Source organism: Taudactylus pleione, unplaced genomic scaffold (assembly GCF_031769625.1).
Source record: "Taudactylus pleione unplaced genomic scaffold, aTauple2 ptg000473l, whole genome shotgun sequence".
NCBI lineage: Eukaryota > Metazoa > Chordata > Amphibia > Anura > Myobatrachidae > Taudactylus > Taudactylus pleione.
The window spans coordinates 11237826-11256109 of NW_028284875.1; the positions used below are offsets into that span (position 1 = coordinate 11237826).

The following is an 18284-nucleotide window of genomic DNA, read 5'->3' on the forward strand; positions in this document are numbered from 1 at the left end:
TGTGAAAGAAGTTTTATTTTCCTTCTAATTTAATGAATCCAAAGAATTTGAAGGTTCTGGATTCTGTGCAATATAAAGGGTTTTTTGAAGTTTTTGGGACAGTTGAGGTTTGTTGAATTTAAAAATTTTCACTAAAATGTAATCTGCACTGGATCCCCAAAGATCTTTGAGTGATCTTGCAGAGATCAGTACAGTATGCAGTACACAACTTCCAAGTTGCCTGGGTCTCTCAATGTATATTAAACTCAAACAGGTTAATGTCTGGAATTAAACATTAACTATCTAACTAGCCGATTAAGGCACCAAACATGGAACCTATTAAGTTTCTTACACAAAGGGATAAATTTACTAAAGGTTGATTTTAATCAATTTAAATCGATCAATATCAATGTTGTGTTTCAACGGCTAAATCACAGATTTGCTAACAGATGATTTTTATATAGCTTTTTACGTGTTAGTAAATGTGCGGTTTAGCCCCTGAAACATAACATCAGTGTTGATCGATTTTTAATCAATTAATCGATCTTAGCACTGAGGTAATTGGTTTGATGCGGCCTCATAAAGCTACAATTTATAACTGGCTTGTGAAATTGATAGTATTTATATAGTTCAAAATAGCTTCTGCGTATTGCATATGGATCTTTGGACCCACTGTGCACCTACATTTTGGTAAAGCCTATTTCTCAGGGGTGTATAAGTTTGCAAGCAAGGTCAGCAGTAAATTGCACAGGCAGAGGGGAGGAGTTGGCTAGAGTGAAGGTGTTCCTAGTTAAGTATAGAGGAGAAGTGGAGCAGTGAGACTTTATTTTATGAAGCAATAATACTGAAATCAGATAATGGCCAGAATGTAACAGCCTTCCGATTTTGTAAATTGATTTTTAGAAGATTTGCGAATTGTCGTATGTAATAGATTGCAAATTTCAGCAAAAACGACAGAAGCACATTTTAAAATGTGCATCTCCGCAAGTCGTCATCCCACATTTTTTCAATCTTGAAGGTACAAGTACAAGTAAAAAAAATCAGAGAATAGAATAGAGGTGTCTCTGGGCTACAAGATAGCTGCACTCACTATCTAGCCTGGCACCTTGTATCAAAAGTAAAAATAAAAATAAACAATAAAAAAGTATAACCCCCTCAGCTCAAAAGTGTCACCAGTACACAGCCCAAAGGCTGCATCTCACCATTATCCCAGGGGCCACGACTAGTCAATTTAAACCAGCCCCAAGGCTGTCTTCAAACCGAGTCTAGCTAAACTAACCCTGTGTTCATAACATTATCACCGGCCACAAAATAGAGGTTAGTCATGGAACCCGGACAGAATTCGGCGCAAATTCTGGCAGCTCAGATTCAGGTGCTAACCTAGAAGGTCCAGGAACTTTCCCTCAAGGTGGATGAAACACGGGCAGCACCCGTCCACCCCATGGTTCACGAGCCCAAACTCAATCTGCCCGACCGGTTTTCTGGGAATCGTAAGGTCTTTCTAAACTTTAAGGAGAGCTGTAAGTTTTATTTCTAGCCTATGCCTCAATCCTCGGATTCTCAGGTTCAACGAGTTGGCATCATCATTTCCCTCCTGCAGGATAACCCACAGACTTGGGCATTTGGTCTCCCTTCCACTTCAGTCCATGGACTCCTCTTTTACAGCTCTCGGACTACTTTACGATGATACAGACAAGGCAGCTCTGGCAGAGACAAGCCTCCGGTCTCTGAGACAAGAGAACCGGCCAGTGGAGGATTACTGTTCAGAGTTCGGGAAGTGGGCCGTGGATTCTGGATGGAATGATCATGCGCTGCGGAGTCAATTCCAATGGGGGTTGTCAGACCAGATCAAGGACATCTTAGTCCAACACCCACCACAAATTCCTTGGACGACCTCATGAGTTTGTCTATTCGGATAGGCCGACGTCTCCGAGAGCGCAGGTTGGAAAGAAATCTGCCATTACCAGCTCCTCACTCCCCTCTTTGAGTTCCTGCTGCAGTCCAGGAGGATCTGATGCAGTTGGGGGTTTGCCGTCTTCCAGCTAAGGAGAAATGGAGGAGGCGCACACGGACTATGTATGTACTGCGGAGGTAATGGACATGTGGCCCAACACAGTCCTGTCAAGTCAGATAAAGACAGGGTCTAGATGGTTGTGGAGAGTTACATCTAGGCCTTGCATCCATCTCTCCAAAAAATTCAGTCCTTTTCCCTACCTTGCGCACATCTTCGGACGGTCAGGTTCCTGTCTCGGCCTTTATCGATAGTGTGGCCATGGAAAATTTTATGGACCAGGCATTCTTTGAGACCTAGGGTCTACTTCCTGAACCTCAGAATAATCCAATCACTGTTATTGGCCTAGATGGAAGAAGTCTTTCTTCAATTCCTATTAATTTCCAGACGCCTCCTATACAGTTGACTGTGGATGCTCTGCATCAAGAGGAGCTCTCATTTCTTCTCCTCCAGTGTCCGATGGCTCCTGTCATATTAGGCTTATCATGGCTAAAGAAGCACAACCCCGTTATCCAGTGGCAGACTGGGGAGATTCTCCAGTGGAGTCCTTCTTGTTTTGTTCATTGTTTGTCTCATCCACTTCGTCTTGCCGCAGTCATTCCAGTGGACACTCCCAAGGTTCCTGCTCCATTTTGCCACCTCATCGCCCCATCGATTGTGCCATTGATCTGGTACCTGATGCCAGACTTCCTAAGGGTAGGCTGTAAGCCTTGTCAGTTCCTGAGGATAAGGCGATGCAGGAATACATCAAAGAGGCTCTTGAGAAGGGATTAATTCGACCATCCAGATCTCCGGTAGGTGCCGGTTTCTTCTTTGAACAAATGGGTCCCTCTGGCCCTGCATTGACTTTTGTGGCCTTAATAAAATTACAATGAAAAATGCCTACCCTTTGCCTTTGATCTCAGTTCTATTAGACCAATTACGGGAGGCATCAATTTTCTCAAAGGTTGATGCATGGAGCTTACAATCTCATCCGCAAAGTAGACGAGTGGAAGACAGCCTTCAACACCCACTTGGGGCATCGAGTATTTGGTTATGCCATTTGGTCTGTCCAATGCCCTCGCTGTCTTCCAAGACTTTATTAAAGAGATCCTGAGAGATTTCCTGGGGAACTTCGCTGTGGTGTACTTAGATTATATCCTCATCTTCTCTGTATCCTTGGAGCAACATCGACAACATGCTAGGCAGGTGTTGCAAAGACTCTTGGACAACAATCTTTACGCCAAGTGCGAGTTTGAGTTGAAGGAGATATCTTTCCTGGGGTACATAATTTCCTCTCAAGGCTTCTCCATGGACCCAAGTAAGGTGAAGGCGGTTCTAGATTGGGAACAACACACTTCTCTGAAGGCCAAACAGCGGTTCCTTGGGTTCTCTAACTATTACCGCCGCTTCATCAAATCTTTCTCCACTATCGTCTCACCTATCATAGATTTGACCAAAAAAAGGGGAGGATGTCTGTCATTGGTCTCCCCAGTCTGTACTGGCATTCAATCTTCTCAAGATGACCTTTGTGAGTGCTCCTGTTCTCCGCCATCCCAATCCTGACCTTCCTTTTGTGGTGGAGGTGGAGGCCTCTGAAGTCGGTGTGGGTGCCATTCTTTCACAAAGGGATGTGAAGGACAATAAACTACACCCTTGTGCCTTCTTCTCTCTGAAGTTTCAAGCAGCTGAGAAGAACTACGATGTAGGCAACCGACAGCTTCTGGCTATCAAGTGGGCATTCGAATATTGGCGACACTGGTTAGAGGGGGCTAACCATGTAGTATCTGTTTTGACGGATCATAAGAACCTGGTATATATTGAGTCCGTCAAAAGATTAAATGCCAGGCAAGCATAATGGGCCTTATTTTGTACTCGCTTTAACTTCACCATCTCTTTTCGGCCTGGGTCCAAGAATGTAAAGGCAGATGCCTTATCCCGTAGTTTTCCTGCTGATCATGGTTCTTCTGATAAAGAGGAAACCACAATTTCTTCTACTCGGATCCATTTAGCCCTGACAAGAACCTAGGCAGAATCTCTCAAACAAAGCCAGGCTGAAGCTCCTCAGGAAATGCCCAGGGATGAATGTTTGTCCCGGAAAGATTACGCAAGGCAGTCCTTAAGGAGTTCCATTCGTCCAAGGCTGGGGGTCAACCAGGTGTGGCCAGGACTCTAGAACGTCTTTCACTTTCCATTTGGTGGCAATCCATGCCTTGTGATGTTCGTGAGTTTGTGGCAGTTTGCGATGTCTGTGCTAGGAACAAGGCTCACCGTACCGCACCTGAAGGTCTGTTATGTCCTTTGCCGACTCCCCTTAAACCATGGACACATATCGCAATCTCCCGTCGTCTGCTCGTTGTACTGTCATCTGGACAATTGTTGATAGATTCTCCAAAATGGTGCATTTTGTTCCACTCAGCAAATTACCCTCAGCCAAAGAACTTACAGTACTTTTTGTTCAACATGTCTTTAGAACACATGGGCTTCCTTTGGATATTGTTTCAGACTGCGGTACCCAGTTTGTTTTGCAAAATTTTGGAAGTGCTTCTGTGCGGATCTGGGCATCAAGGTCAGCCTGTCTTTAGGATATCATCTGCAGTCCAATGGCCAGATGGAGTGGGCCAATCAATTCCTGGAGCAGTATCTCCATTGCTTCATCACCAAATGTCAGAACAACTGGGTGTCTCTTTTGCCATTTGCTAAGTTCGCCTACAACAATTCTTGATCATTCTTCATCCTCAATGTCTCAGTTTTTCTGCAATTTCGGAATTCATCCCAGGAGCAATGGTTTTGAGTCTTCACCAAATACAGGTCCTCATCTTCGTCTGTTTCCAGATTACGATGTGTTTGGTGGAAAGTTCATCAGTCCCCCCCTGTAGGCGTCTGGTCGTTCCAAGGGCTGGGAAGGCATACGCCGTGGGATTGCAGTCTGAAGGTGTGGCATTTGGTTTGGCTGTCCACCAAGAACATCAATATACACCAAAGATCACAAAAATTGGGACCCAAGTTCATTGGGCCATTCAGAATTATTGCTCAAGTTAATCCTGTTGCTTTCCGCTTAAAGTTACCCCAGTCCCTCAAGATCAATAACACTTTCCACTGTTTTCTTCTTAAGCCAGTTTTCCTATCCTCCAGATACTCTCTCAAATGTTCAATCAGACCACCACCAGTTCTTGTTCAGGGACGGCAAGAGTTTGTTGTGGAAAAAATCCAGGCTCTAGAATTTCCAAAGGCTGTCTCCAGTTTCTTGTTCACTGGAAAGGATACGGTCCGGAGGAACACTCTTGGATTCCAGAAAGGTCATTACATGCTCCTATCCTGAGGAGAAGATTTTTTGAGGACTTTCCAGACAAACCAGGGTTTAGGGGTTCCTCAATCCCTCGTCAAGGGGGGGTACTGTTAGGATCTTCAGTGAAGCAGATCATTTTGTTTGCAGTTTCGAGCCTTAGTTGCTACTGGGGCACTGCATTAATAACTGCCTGTCTGTGTGCAGTATCAGGTGCACACTAATTGATTCTCCTGTCTTGCACAGCCCAGGTGCACACTGGTCTGTCATCAAGGGAGGCTTGCTCTGGTTGGGCCCTGTTCTGTTAAATTCCAGCCAGCCCTTCACTCCATGCCGGTGATAGAGTTTCTCGTACTTCCGGTTGTTCCAGTCTCCTGTTTCCCAGTTAAGTTCCAGAGCCAGTCTAACTGTGTTTTTCTACTGCCGTTTGTCCCATCCAGGTGGCGCAGTCTGCATTCCACCTGCTCATGCTGCTTGTGTCATCTAGGCAGCACGGTGGGCTTCCTCCACCTGAAGCGCCAGTCCATGTCCGGTGGCTTGTGTCAACCCGGCGACATTGGCCGCAACTCTGTATCTCGAGTGCGCGATCCAGCACACCATTGCCAGTGTCATTCCGTAGGCACTGTTAGCATCTCAGCGTCCCAAGTGCGCAATACAGTGCACCATCACCAGTGTCATCCCGGCGGCGCCGGTTGCAACTCAGCATCCTCAGTGCGCAATCCAGCACACCGTTGCTAGTGTCAACCCGGTGGCATGGGTAGCAACTCAGCATCCCAAGTGCGCAACCCAGTGACATTGGTAGCAGCTCTACGTCTTTGTACCCAATCCATCAAAGACTCTTCAGCCCAAAGGCTGCATCAAACCTTGGGGCCCCAGGTCACAACTAGCCAAGGCAAATCAGTCCTCAAGGCTGCTTCAACAGATAACACTGTACAACAAATGAATACTTTTAATTTGTTTCCTTTCTAAAAATAGTCATACATTACTAATTTGAGGTCAAGAAAAACTAAAATGATTTCAGAATGTTTTTACTAGCTCTATTTAACAGTTGTTTTAATTCAATCACAAATAAGAACACAAAACGAAACAAACATACAGCATACGAAACAAACATACAGCATACGAAAGTACTATCTAATATAGTGGCCTATTCATGGGGGTGCTTTCTCTTTGCTTGTCGCTTGAACTCCTCTTCTGGGGCATCTCTTGTCACCGTCCAACAGTAGTGATTCACCTACCCTGATATCTTTCTTCCATCGCTGAAATGTCTTGGTGGAATCGCTCACTATGCTTGTCACTCAGTGCACCAGCTATCTTGTGTGGGTAATCCTGTGAATCGCATATATTTGAATAGGGGAGGGGACAAATAACTGATTCATTTAATTGGGTCATTAGGCCCTGCCCCCTCTGCGCGGAACGCAGATTGCTGGTAAGATTCTCTCCATTCTGCCCATTTCACTAGGAATACCCCTACATCGTCATAAATGGGCTATATCTTGGAACTCAGAGCTAACTGAGAGTTTTAAATGTAATATTCATTCTTTGCATGCTGAAATCAATTAGAAGTAACTATTTTCACATCAGAAACATTTTCATTGTTGTGCAGTGTAGTTGGCTGCATCTCAACATTAGCCCCTTGGCCACAACTAGTCAATGCAAATCGGCCGTCAGGGCTGTTCCAACAGCCCAAAGGCTGCAGCTCACCTTTAGCCTCTTGGCTACAACTAGTCCATGCAAAACAGCCCCGAAGGCTGCTTCACAGCTCAAAGGCTGCATCTCACTCTTATCCCAGGGGCCACGACTAGTCAATTTAAACCAGCCCCGATGCTGTCATCAAACCGGGTCTAGCTAAACTAACCGTGTTCATAAAAATAGACAGGTGTATGCCTTTCAAAATCATGTCCAATCAACTGAATTTACCACAGGTGGACTCCAATTAAGCTGTAGGAACATCTCAAGAATGATCAGTGGAAACAGGATGCACCTGAGCTCAATTTTGAGCTTCATGGCAAAGGTTGTGAATACTTATGTACATATGTTTTCTTAGTTTTTTTCTTTTATTCAATTTGCCAAAATCTACAAAAAACTTTTTACACGTTGTCATTATCGGGTATTGTGTGTAGAGGACAAAAATTAATTTATTCTTTTGGAATAAGGCTGTAACATAAAATGTAGAAAAAGTGAAGCGCTGTGAATACTTTCCGGATGCACTGTATTTAAAAAGAAAAAACGTAAAACCAGATTTGGCATTTCTTTTCTATTAGGTAGTTTTTTTGTACACACCTGTTCCTGTATCTACATGTTCCAGCCCCTGACTGCAGGGCATGCTGATGCCTTTAATTTAACAAGTGCCCGCATACCTAAGCAGTCAATGGCTGCCATGGCTTGATGATTTTAGGGCTTTTTCACTATTACCCTGGCACCAACCACCCCAAGGGTGCTAGGATTAGTTAATCTCTCAGATTATTCTGCCACATTCTCATCAGCCTATGTAATCAGGTTTAAGAGTATATTAACAAAAACTAGTTTGGACCCATAATTCACCAAGTTGCTAGCTCTGTCTAATCTCTGCTCCCCATCCCGGGCCTGTCTCTCTCTTATATCTGCCCTCTCATCTCTCTCTTTCTCATCTGTGTCCCCCCATCTGCATCCTGCTGACCTCTATTCCCCTCTTTGTTTCTCCATCAACCTTCTCTCCTCATCTTTCTTACTGTAATCTCTGTCCAACTCCCATCTATCTAAACTCTGACACCCCATTGTCTGTCCCAAACCATCTCACCTCTGTCCCACTGCTGCCTTGTCTCTAACACCCCTCCCGTCTATCTTTCTCACCTCTCCTCCCCCAATCGTACATCTATCCCCCTCCAATTTCTCTTATCTCTGACATCCTCTGTCTCTCATCTCTGCCCCCGTATCTTATCTCTGTCCATCTCCCACCTCTGTCATCTCTGACTCCCCTCTTCCTGTCTCTCTCTCTCACTGTTATTCCCCTATTACATCTCTGTAACCTTCCAGTCTCACTCATCTTTATGTCCGTTTGTGTGTATGCAAAGGGTAAGGGGAGGCAAGTGTATGTGCGTGGTGTGGGGGAGCGGCGCAGTTGGGGGGCGCAAATGGGGGCACAATGAGTGGGGAGGGTGTGGGGGTGCTGGCTTTGGGTGCTGACAGGAGTTTACAGAACTCCATTCTGCTGTCACTGCTCATGACTCTAACCGTCCTCTGCGCATGTGAGCAGAAGGAAGGGCCTCTTCTCTGCTCTACTGCGCAACTGTGGAGACAGAAGTCTAAGAAGATTATATTTTAGATTATCAGGACTTGTAATGTCTCATTGCAGCATATTTAATCAATAAAAATTAAGTATTACCTGAATGTCCCAAAATTACATGCAGGGACAGTAGCAGCGATAGGAGCCCGTCCCTGCAATGTGTAATAAGTAAAGTTACTTCCGGGTTTGGACTGTGGCCGCCCTACTCTAAATGCATGATCATCAGACCACGCACCTTTGTCGAAAATGTTTGCGTAATGTGGCCCATAGACTACAATGGGCCACATTACATATAAAGATGGTATTAGCTAACGGGTCCAAGGGGCAATTCGAAAGCTTGGTAATTTTGACAATTTAGCAGCCCACTGCTTTTGCGATCAAAAACAGGGGACAGCAGCAGATATCTCCGATACATAGGGGGGTATTCAATTCGGAGCGAAAAGTCCGTGCTGGACTTTTCGCTCCACATCGGAGGATAAAGTATCGCACGTGCCGGCTTTATCCCCGCATTCAATTAGGAATCAGCGAAAACGGGAGGCGGCGGAAAGGTAAGCATCGGGAATTGTTCCTGGGACCCTCCTAAAGATGTCTAGACATGCGGGATCACTATGGGTACCCACATTTTTGGGTGTAAGCATATTTTTAAGTCCTTGAAGTCATTTTTCAAAATTCTTCAAAAATGCCCCTGCCGCTACTACTCGCATTTTGTAAAACACCTGCCGCATACTTGGGAACCCTTCTGGAATTAATTTCGGTACTTTAGAAGTTTGTCCCCCTTTTTTTTTTTACCCCAAAATGAAACTTAATTTTTGGGGGTGTCCTGATTTTTTTAAAAAACTATTTTTGACACAGATCTTTTTTAGGGAACATTCCCAGGGGTGCAGGCTATTTTTTTTAAAGCCTGCACCCCTAAACCCCAATTCTGCAATTTTTTTTGCCATGTAAAACATGGTGAAAAGTTAGCCCCGTTTTTATACAAAGACTTTTCGCACCGGCGAAAAGTCCTTGTAATTGAATATGGGGATAATTAAAATAGGTGAAAATGACGTAATCGGTAATAAATTATCACCGATAATGACTTTTCGCAGCCAAGTTGAATACTGCCCAAACAGTCAAGAGATATTTCATATTTTTGGAGGATATCCCGTCAAAAACTGTTTGATAAATATGTCCCTTATCCCACCTTAAACAGACCTTAGATGATGTGTCAATTATTTGTGAAAAGTCCCCAAGTATTCCCCAGGTGTTTTTAAGATTGCAGTCGCCTGCGGCAGATGGATTTTTTAAGTTTTTTAAAACTTTACATTAGCAACTTCCAAAAATGCTAGCATCCATTTTCATGTACCCCAAATTTACTGGGACTAGTTATTTTGATGGAAAAATATTGCTTAATGCCATTCTTCACCAATTATGCAAAGATGCTAATAGCAAGCTTTTGGAGAAACCCCTCTCCTCAGATTAGCTTTATTAGGGGTACTAGAACACCCCTATAGTGATCCCCTATGTTAGTGCAGCTTTTCGGGGGGGGGGGTACAGAGTGTTTTCCCCATTTTTTACAGTACTTTTTGCCAGATCCGAATTCACAGGGTGCCGTTTTCACCGCTTTCTAATTGTATACGGGGAAAAGCGGTGATGCACGCGATGCTTTTTCGCATGGAAAACCAGCGAAGACGGCGAAAAGTCCATCGTGCAAAAAGTCCGGGACTTTTCGCGGCTAAATGAATACGGGCCAAAAATCTTTAGTGAAGAGGATGGACTACTTTTCACCCAATAAGGCACACTTATTTTGGGGAGGTGGCTCCTGATGGTTAGAAGTTGAAACTTAAGCAGGGCATCCACTATACAATTATCTGTCAGATATCTGTCCAATCTGGCTGGTTGGAATGAAAACCTGGTAATGTATGGGAGCAAATGACAATTAGTCAAAAATAGCCAAAAATGGTTGTTCAGACAACTTGGTTAAAACACACAAATTTAACCAATTTGAACATTTTTTTTTGTCCTTTTTTCAGTGTTTAAAACCATATGATCGACTGTCATTTGCTCCCATACATTACCAGGTTTTCCAACCAGCCAGATTGGACAGATATCTGACAGAAAATTGTATAGTGTGTGCCCAGCTTTACCTTTACTCAGGACTGAAAAACCAAATAACGTTGCCATGTACATTAGGCACATTTCATACCCTCATACTCAAAGGTACACAGGGGGTCATTCCGTTAGCGCCGATGCGCTCGGACCGGATCGATGGCCCCCCACAGAGCATGCGCACGACGGCGCCGGCACCATCGTGCGCATGCGTGAGACCCGCTACGACCGACAGCGCCGGTCGTAGTGGGTCTCGATCCAAATGGGGCGAGCTGTCGATGTTGATTGACAGCTCGCCCCGTTTGGAAAGCGGGCCGGGGTGGTGGCAGCCCAAACGGGGGCGTTCCCATGGGAACGTCTACCGTTTGGGGGCGGCCCCACTGACATCACTAGTGATGTCAGTGGAGAGCTTCCGGCTCAGACAGAGCCGAAAGCTCTCCGGGGCTTACGACAAGGGAGACCCTACCCTAGGGTCTCGTCGTAAGCCCCGATGGCCGCGATGGTCTTGACCATCGCGACCATCACCTTAGGCGGTCGTAAGGCTGTGGGTGTTAACCCACAGCCTTACCACTGCAAAGGAGGACGTCTTGAAAATTCAAGAGGTCCTCCCCTCATTCAGACCGACCGCACGCTCTGTGCGACCGGCTCTGAATGAGGTCCACAGTCCCAACAACTTATCTTTGTATAATTTTTTATTCTAATTAGATCAATTCAGAAATAAATAAAAAAGTTATCTGAAGAATTGTTGAGAGTGTGGAATCTGATATAAAACTTGGATAAACTTATAAGGTTAGGTGATTATGGCACTTTTTATCTGCGTACCGGCATCTTAATTTCATAGAAATAAAACGCAGTGGACAGATACATATCAAAAATAAAAAAGGCACTTTTCACAATAAAAGAAAATGACTGAAATAAAAACATGGAAATAATTTGCTAAAATAATGAGGGGATCAGTGATTGACAAGGACCACCCTCCAGATATTCTCTATGGCCACCTGTTTCTGGCTATAAATAATTTATCACAGTTACAGCAAATGAAACATGTGGTGTGACATACACTGTAATATTAATAGATAAACTAAATAAGCATACCTTGGGAGACTACAAGGGAATGGCTACACCCATTCTACAAATACTCTATGTTACGGTATGTCAGAAGCTTTGAACCCTTGATCAATCTGACAACAATGTTAATACAAATTTAACTAAATTAAAAATAATACACAATAACAATCTAATGCGCTCCCCCTGGTGCTGTACTGGTGTTGTCTACTGTATTTTAAGGAGTATATGACTGATGATTCTCAAGTAATATGTACAACACAGTGGGCGTAATACCATGTGACGTAGTGATATGTCATACACACTATGGACTAGAGATAGTGAAAGTACACAGCATTTAATGTAGTAAAACAACCACAACAAAATACAATAGGTTATACTGTTTCTAGTCAAAGTCACAATGGGGGTAACTAAAATATGGGTACAGTAATATGGAAGGTGAATCCCATGCACGTGATAACTAAACTGGTAACGTGGTTATGCTGATATAGTAGAGGAAGTCAACAGGTGGCGTCCCAACCTGAGTTGATCCTTTTCAGTCACTTCTTCAACAAGTGAAGCGATAGCTATAAAGAGGATGATCGCACTGTGTGGGGTAACACAAGTGCGGGGGTACCTGTATGTTGGAGTCTCTGTTTCAGGCTGTCTGGAGTTCGCCGGGTTTTTCTCCAGGGACGCAACAAGCGGCACACCTGGTCCTGGTGGTCCGCTTAGCGTCAACCTGGAGTGTAGCTCCGTGGTTGGTACAGCAGGTTTTGCTGTGCTGCCGGTGGGGGCAGAGTGGAACAGTCTCCTGTGCGTTGCCGCACTGATTGTCCAGCTCCTATGTTCTTCCGGGTAGAGCGCGCTCTAGGGGCAGGTAGCGGTCACGTGATTCGGAATTCAGGGAAATTTCAGTATCATGCAGGAGATTGAGTGTGGGTCCCAACGCGTTTCGGCCCTTTAGGCCTTCCTCTGGGGGTGTGTTAGCATATGTGCTGGTTCCTGCTTGTATTTATAGGGACAGGTAACCTTTGATTGGTTCTTGTTGTCATCTATCCAGCATTGTTGTTCCAAATGGTCTTTCAAAGTGGCCATTTTGTTGAAGATGTTCAGCATGGAACAGGTTAATCAGCCATTTTGGGTGGGATATTCTTGATGGAATTTTTTTTTTTTGTTAAGCAAGATTTCTCATTGTCCTCATGTATTAAGTATTCAATAGTATTGATATTCAATAGTCTGTATACCTAATGATGGTCTTAATCTGTCTCTTGTATAGACAGGGATATTGTTTGAATTAAATCATGATATAGATGCACTAGTAGGTGGAATATCACTAGATTAAAGTACATCATTATTAGCATAGTAGGTCTGGATTGTCAATTGTTACAGATTATGGATCTGGCCTCATTGTCTAGGTTGAGGCCTTTTGGAAAGAAAGTGTCTAATTCTATTATACATTTTAATTCTTCTTTATTTATTAGTAAAGTGTAATCTCCTCCCCTCCAGTTTTTGTGAACTTGCTTTATGCCATAAAATTCAATGTATTGTGTTCTGCATTGATGCATCTCTTTGTAATGTTTAGCAAGAGGATGGTCTTCTGATCCTTTTTGCACATTTCGTATGTGCTCGCAGATCCGTGTTTTTAAGGGTCTTATAGTTCTTCCCATGTAAAATTTGGGACATGGGCATTTTATGATGTAAATTACCCCTTGCGTGTTACATGTGATCCTATTTCTAACGATAAATTCTTTTTTGTTACTAGGTGATATTATGGAAGTTTTGGGTTTCGTGCTTTTGTGACCCATTGTTTGACACGCTTTACAGCATCCACAGTGGTAGAAGCCATTTTGATCTGTAGCTGATGCCAGTAAAGTAGTCTGTTTCATAGTTTTTGGTGGGATATGGTTGTGTACCAATTTCATTTTTATGTCTGGGGCTTTGCGGAATGTCACTGTTGGTTTAGGAGGAAGGATCTCTGATAGAATAGGGTCTTCTAGCAAAATATGCCAATGTTTATTCAAAATGTGTTTGACATGTTTGGCCTGTTGAGTGAATTGTGTTATAAAATTTACATTCATGTCCTGATTTCTAAAATCAAGTCTTGTTTTTGTACTGGAGTAAAGATGCTCTTGCTTCTTGTTGTACTTTATCTTTAGTATTATTGACTAGTTGGTTATTGTATTGTTTGGAAATTAGTTGGGTTGCAAGGGTTTGTCCTTGTGTTAAATAGTCGGAGGTCTTAGAGCAGTTGTGCCTCAGTCTTTTGAACTGTCCTGCTGGTATGTTCTGTAGCCATTTTGGGTAATGTCCACTTGATGCCAGAATGAAACTATTCACATCTACTAGCTTATGGAATGTCTTGGTTTCTATCTTCCCTTCTTCAATAAAAATTTCTAGATCTAAAAATTCAACTTGTGTTTTACTGTATTTGGATGTGAATGTCAAATTATAAGGATTGTTGTTTATATGGTTCAAGAATACGATGAGAGATGCTTCATCTCCATCCCAAATGCATAGTACATCATCGATGAAACGTACCCAGAGGACGAGATTTGCACCAAGTTTGCTATGGGACCAGATGTAATTGTTTTCCCATGTGCTCATAAAGAGATTTGCGTAACTTGGCGCAAATCTCGTCCCCATTGCAGTCCCTGTGGTCTGCCTGTAATAGGTGTCATTAAACCATGTGTAGTTATGGCTTAGAATGAAGTTAATGCCATCTAGAATGAAGTTGATTTGTAAGTCCTGTAAATCAGAATCTTGTGTAAGGTGATTCCTGATACTATCTAATCCTTGATCATGTTGAATTACTGTATAAAGCGATGTTACATCGCTGGTTATCAGCCAATAGTTGTTTTGCCATTTTATTGAGTCTAGTCTATTAAGTACATTGGTAGTATCCCTAATGTATGATCTTTGTTTTTTCACGAAGGGTTGGAGGAAGGTATCTATGTAATGAGATAAATTTGATGTGATGGATTGTATACCTGATATAATAGGACGGCCTGGAGGGTTCTTTGAATCCTTATGTAACTTTGGTAAATAATAAAAAACAGGGATGCATGGATGTTTAATGTCCAAATATTGATGTCCTTGTTTGGCTAGTATTCCTTCATTTATACCATGTTTGAGTAATTTCTGTAGTTTACTTTTGTACATGTTGGTGGGATCTATTTTCAATGGTTCATATGTCGCTTTGTCCTCAAGAATTCTGGTGGCTTCTTTGATATAGTCCTGTTTGTCTAGTAGCTCCATACCTCAGCATTTGTCAGCAGGCTTAATTACAATGTTGTTGTTATGTTGCAGTTCATGTAGTGCTTTGGATTCTGCTTTGGTTAAGTTACATGTGTTTCTCTTTGTATGTTTCTCATCTTTTTTGATAAGGTCTTTTTCTAGTAAATTAGTGAATGTCTGGATATGGTTGCCCAATATATAGTTGGGGTAGAATTGAGATGGTGGTTTATGGTTAGTATGTTTGTATATATCACTGGTTTGAGGTGTGTGCTGTGGTATTGGATTCTGGTGAAAAAACTTCTTTAAAGATAGTTTTCTTTGGAATTTCTGAATATCCAGGTATGTGGAGAATTTGTCCAATTTGGAGGTGGGGGCATACTTTAGTCCTTTGTCAAGGAGACTAATTTGGTCCTGAGTTAATGTTGTGGAGCTTAGGTTGAAAATACCCTTGCCTTTAGGTTCTACTGTGGTTCTGTGGATCGTTTGGCTTTTTTGGGTTCCTCCTCTACAACCTCTTCTGGTTCCCCCAGTTTTCTTTTTATTGATTTTTTGCTGACTGAGACAGGTTCCTGGGGAAGTAATGTGTGTCGCACACCTGTCTCTAAGTCTAAAAAATTGTCCCCCCATTTTCTGATTGTTCAGGTCTGTCTAATGGTATGTTTGTGGTTTGTGTTGTTGATTGTACTCCAGCGGAGTCGTTGGACCAATCTAATTCAAGGGATAATCTTGCTAAGTTTTGAATAGGATCTTTTTCTTCTTGATCTTCAAGGCTATAAGTTGAGAATGAGGTGTCAATGTCCGTACTTGTATCACAGTCACTGTTTGATATTGATTGATTGAGTAGTAAGTGGTGCTTCACTTGTGGTTTTGGTATATGTGTTGTCTTTGAATGTAATTGTGACATGTATTGCTGATATGTTAGATGTAGTCGTTTGTAGATGGAAGTGTTAGTTTTGGTAGTTTGGTTTATCTTGTTCTGGGTGGTATTACTCTTGCTGTGGTGAGATGTGGTTGCCACAGAGTTCCTAACAGGTTTAACGTGCTTTCCGAATCACGTGACCGCTACCTGCCCCTAGAGCGCGCTCTACCCAGAAGAACATAGGAGCCGGAAGATTAGCGCTGCAATGCAGAGGAGACTGTTCCACTCAGGACGAGAGAAGGAGAGGAAGGCACAGCAGTAACGCGGCTCACCCCCCACCGGCAACACAGCAAAACCTGCTGTACCAACCATGGAACTACACTACAGGTTGACGCTAAGCGGACCACCAGGACCAGGTGTGCCGCTTGTTGCGTCCCTGGAGAGAAACCCGGCGAACTCCAGACAGCCTGAAACAGAGACTCCAACATACAGGTACCCCCGCACTTGTGTTACCCCACACAGTGCGATCATCCTCTTTAAACCCATCGCTTCACTTGTTGAAGAAGTGACTGAAAAGGATCAACTCAGGTTGGGACGCCACCTGTTGACTTCCTCTACTATATCAGCATAACCACGTTACCAGTTTACTTATCACGTGCATGGGATTCACCTTCCATATTACTGTACCCATATTTTAGTTACCCCCATTGTGACTTTGACTAGAAACAGTATAACCTATTGTATTTTGTTGTGGTTGTTTTACTACATTAAATGCTGTGTACTTTCACTATCTCTAGTCCATAGTGTGTATGACACATCACTATGTCACATGGTATTACGCCCACTGTGTTGTACATATTACTGGAGAATCATCAGTAATATACTCCTTAAAATACAGTAGACAATACCAGTACAGCACCAGGGGGAGCGCATTAGATTATTATTGTGTATTGTATTTAACCCCAGAGGGATTGGCACCCTCATATCTAAGTGCCGCATACCCCGTCAGATATAATCCAGTGCGCAGGAATACCGAATCTCTTATTGTAAATTAAAAATAAGCATTTGCTGATTTCCCCTTTAAAAATCAAATGTCAGTCTTCTTTGCTGCAGTAATCTAAACAGAAATGTCAATTACAGGAAGCAATGGAAATAGACAGCTGCAGCTTGATATAATATAGCTGCAGGTGTAAATATACAACCAGCCAATCAGAAGCGGCTAAATAACGCTGCTGGAAGTTGTTGTCATCATCATTGTGAATTGCTGCACCAGCCCTTAAGCACTCACAAGATAAATGACTACTAAAATATGTATCTGCGGATGTGTGCATGTCTAGTTGTTTTGGAATTGTGTGCGCACGCTCATACTGTGTTCTCCCCACGCTTGCCCAACACTGCTTTCTCCCATTCTGCCTATAGAAGATCATTTATTTTCACTGATTTGCTACTATAGATTGCAATAAGTATTAAACGTGGTGACAAAACACACATGGGTCAAGGATGATTCTGTACTGTATGCACACACTTGTATCTAGCAAAAAAAAACAAAAATATCATTAGTTTGCATAGATTTCTGGATAACATTTGACTGCTGTATCTCTTACACGATCACACAATACAGCTGGATTAATAGGGATGCAAATAACTCTGTACCACAGAGAGCAAACTGGCCTAAAAAAGGAAACATAAAACATTTTGATATGTGGCTTTAAGCTGTGTTGTGTGTCATTCACTGACAACTTGGTTTTCAATTCAGGTTTACTGTACCTAGAGTTTTAATTTGCCAAAATTTAGAAATGTATCACTGTAAAATCAAAACATTTGGTGATCAGAACGTTACACTGCACCTGGTAGAACGATAGCAGGTTAATAAGTGGCTGAGAAGGTGAAGTTACAGCTTTGGGTTCTTGGAGCATGGGACAATTTCTCTAGTGTCTATGGGCTCTGCAATAGGGATAGGCTTTATCTCAGTGGTGGAAACTATAGCTGAGTCTACTTATGTATTACAGCATGTTTATCATTCTCAGTTCTTACAAGAGTGTGGTGGGGATCCAGTCAATATCCCATCAGTTGGGATGCCTGCATTTAGAATGCCGGAGCCGGATTCCCGGCACCTTTCAGAATCCCGGCGCCGGCATCCCAACTGCCGACATTCCGAAGGTAAGTACTGCGGTTAGGGGTAGGGGTTAGGCACTAGGGGAAGGATTAGGCACTAAGGGGGGGGGTTAGGTTTGGGGTGTGGGAGGTTAGGTTTAGGCATTGGGGAGGGAGGGTTAGGGTAGGGAGAGGGGGAGGATTATGATACTGACTGACAAGTGTCGGTATCCTAACCATGTCGGGATGCTGGCGTCAGGATTTTGAATGCCAGGATCCCGAGTGCCGGGATCCCGTACCCAATCCGTGTGGTGTGGTGGGTATATACCACCCAATATTATTATTTCATTTGGCCTCATTAACCCTCATATATTCTATCATCATCTTAACTCTCCTTCCTAGACCACCTGAGTTCAAACTAACAGATTATTATTTTGCTAGG

At 43.1% G+C, this 18284-nt stretch overlaps 1 protein-coding gene across 1 annotated transcript in view; it reads right to left on the minus strand.

Annotated features, from left to right (window-relative positions):
* Nucleotides 1-18284, minus strand: part of PCNX2 (pecanex 2) — a 449190-nt gene that overhangs the window by 205355 nt on the left and 225551 nt on the right. The gene's annotated exons all lie outside the window — the stretch shown is intronic.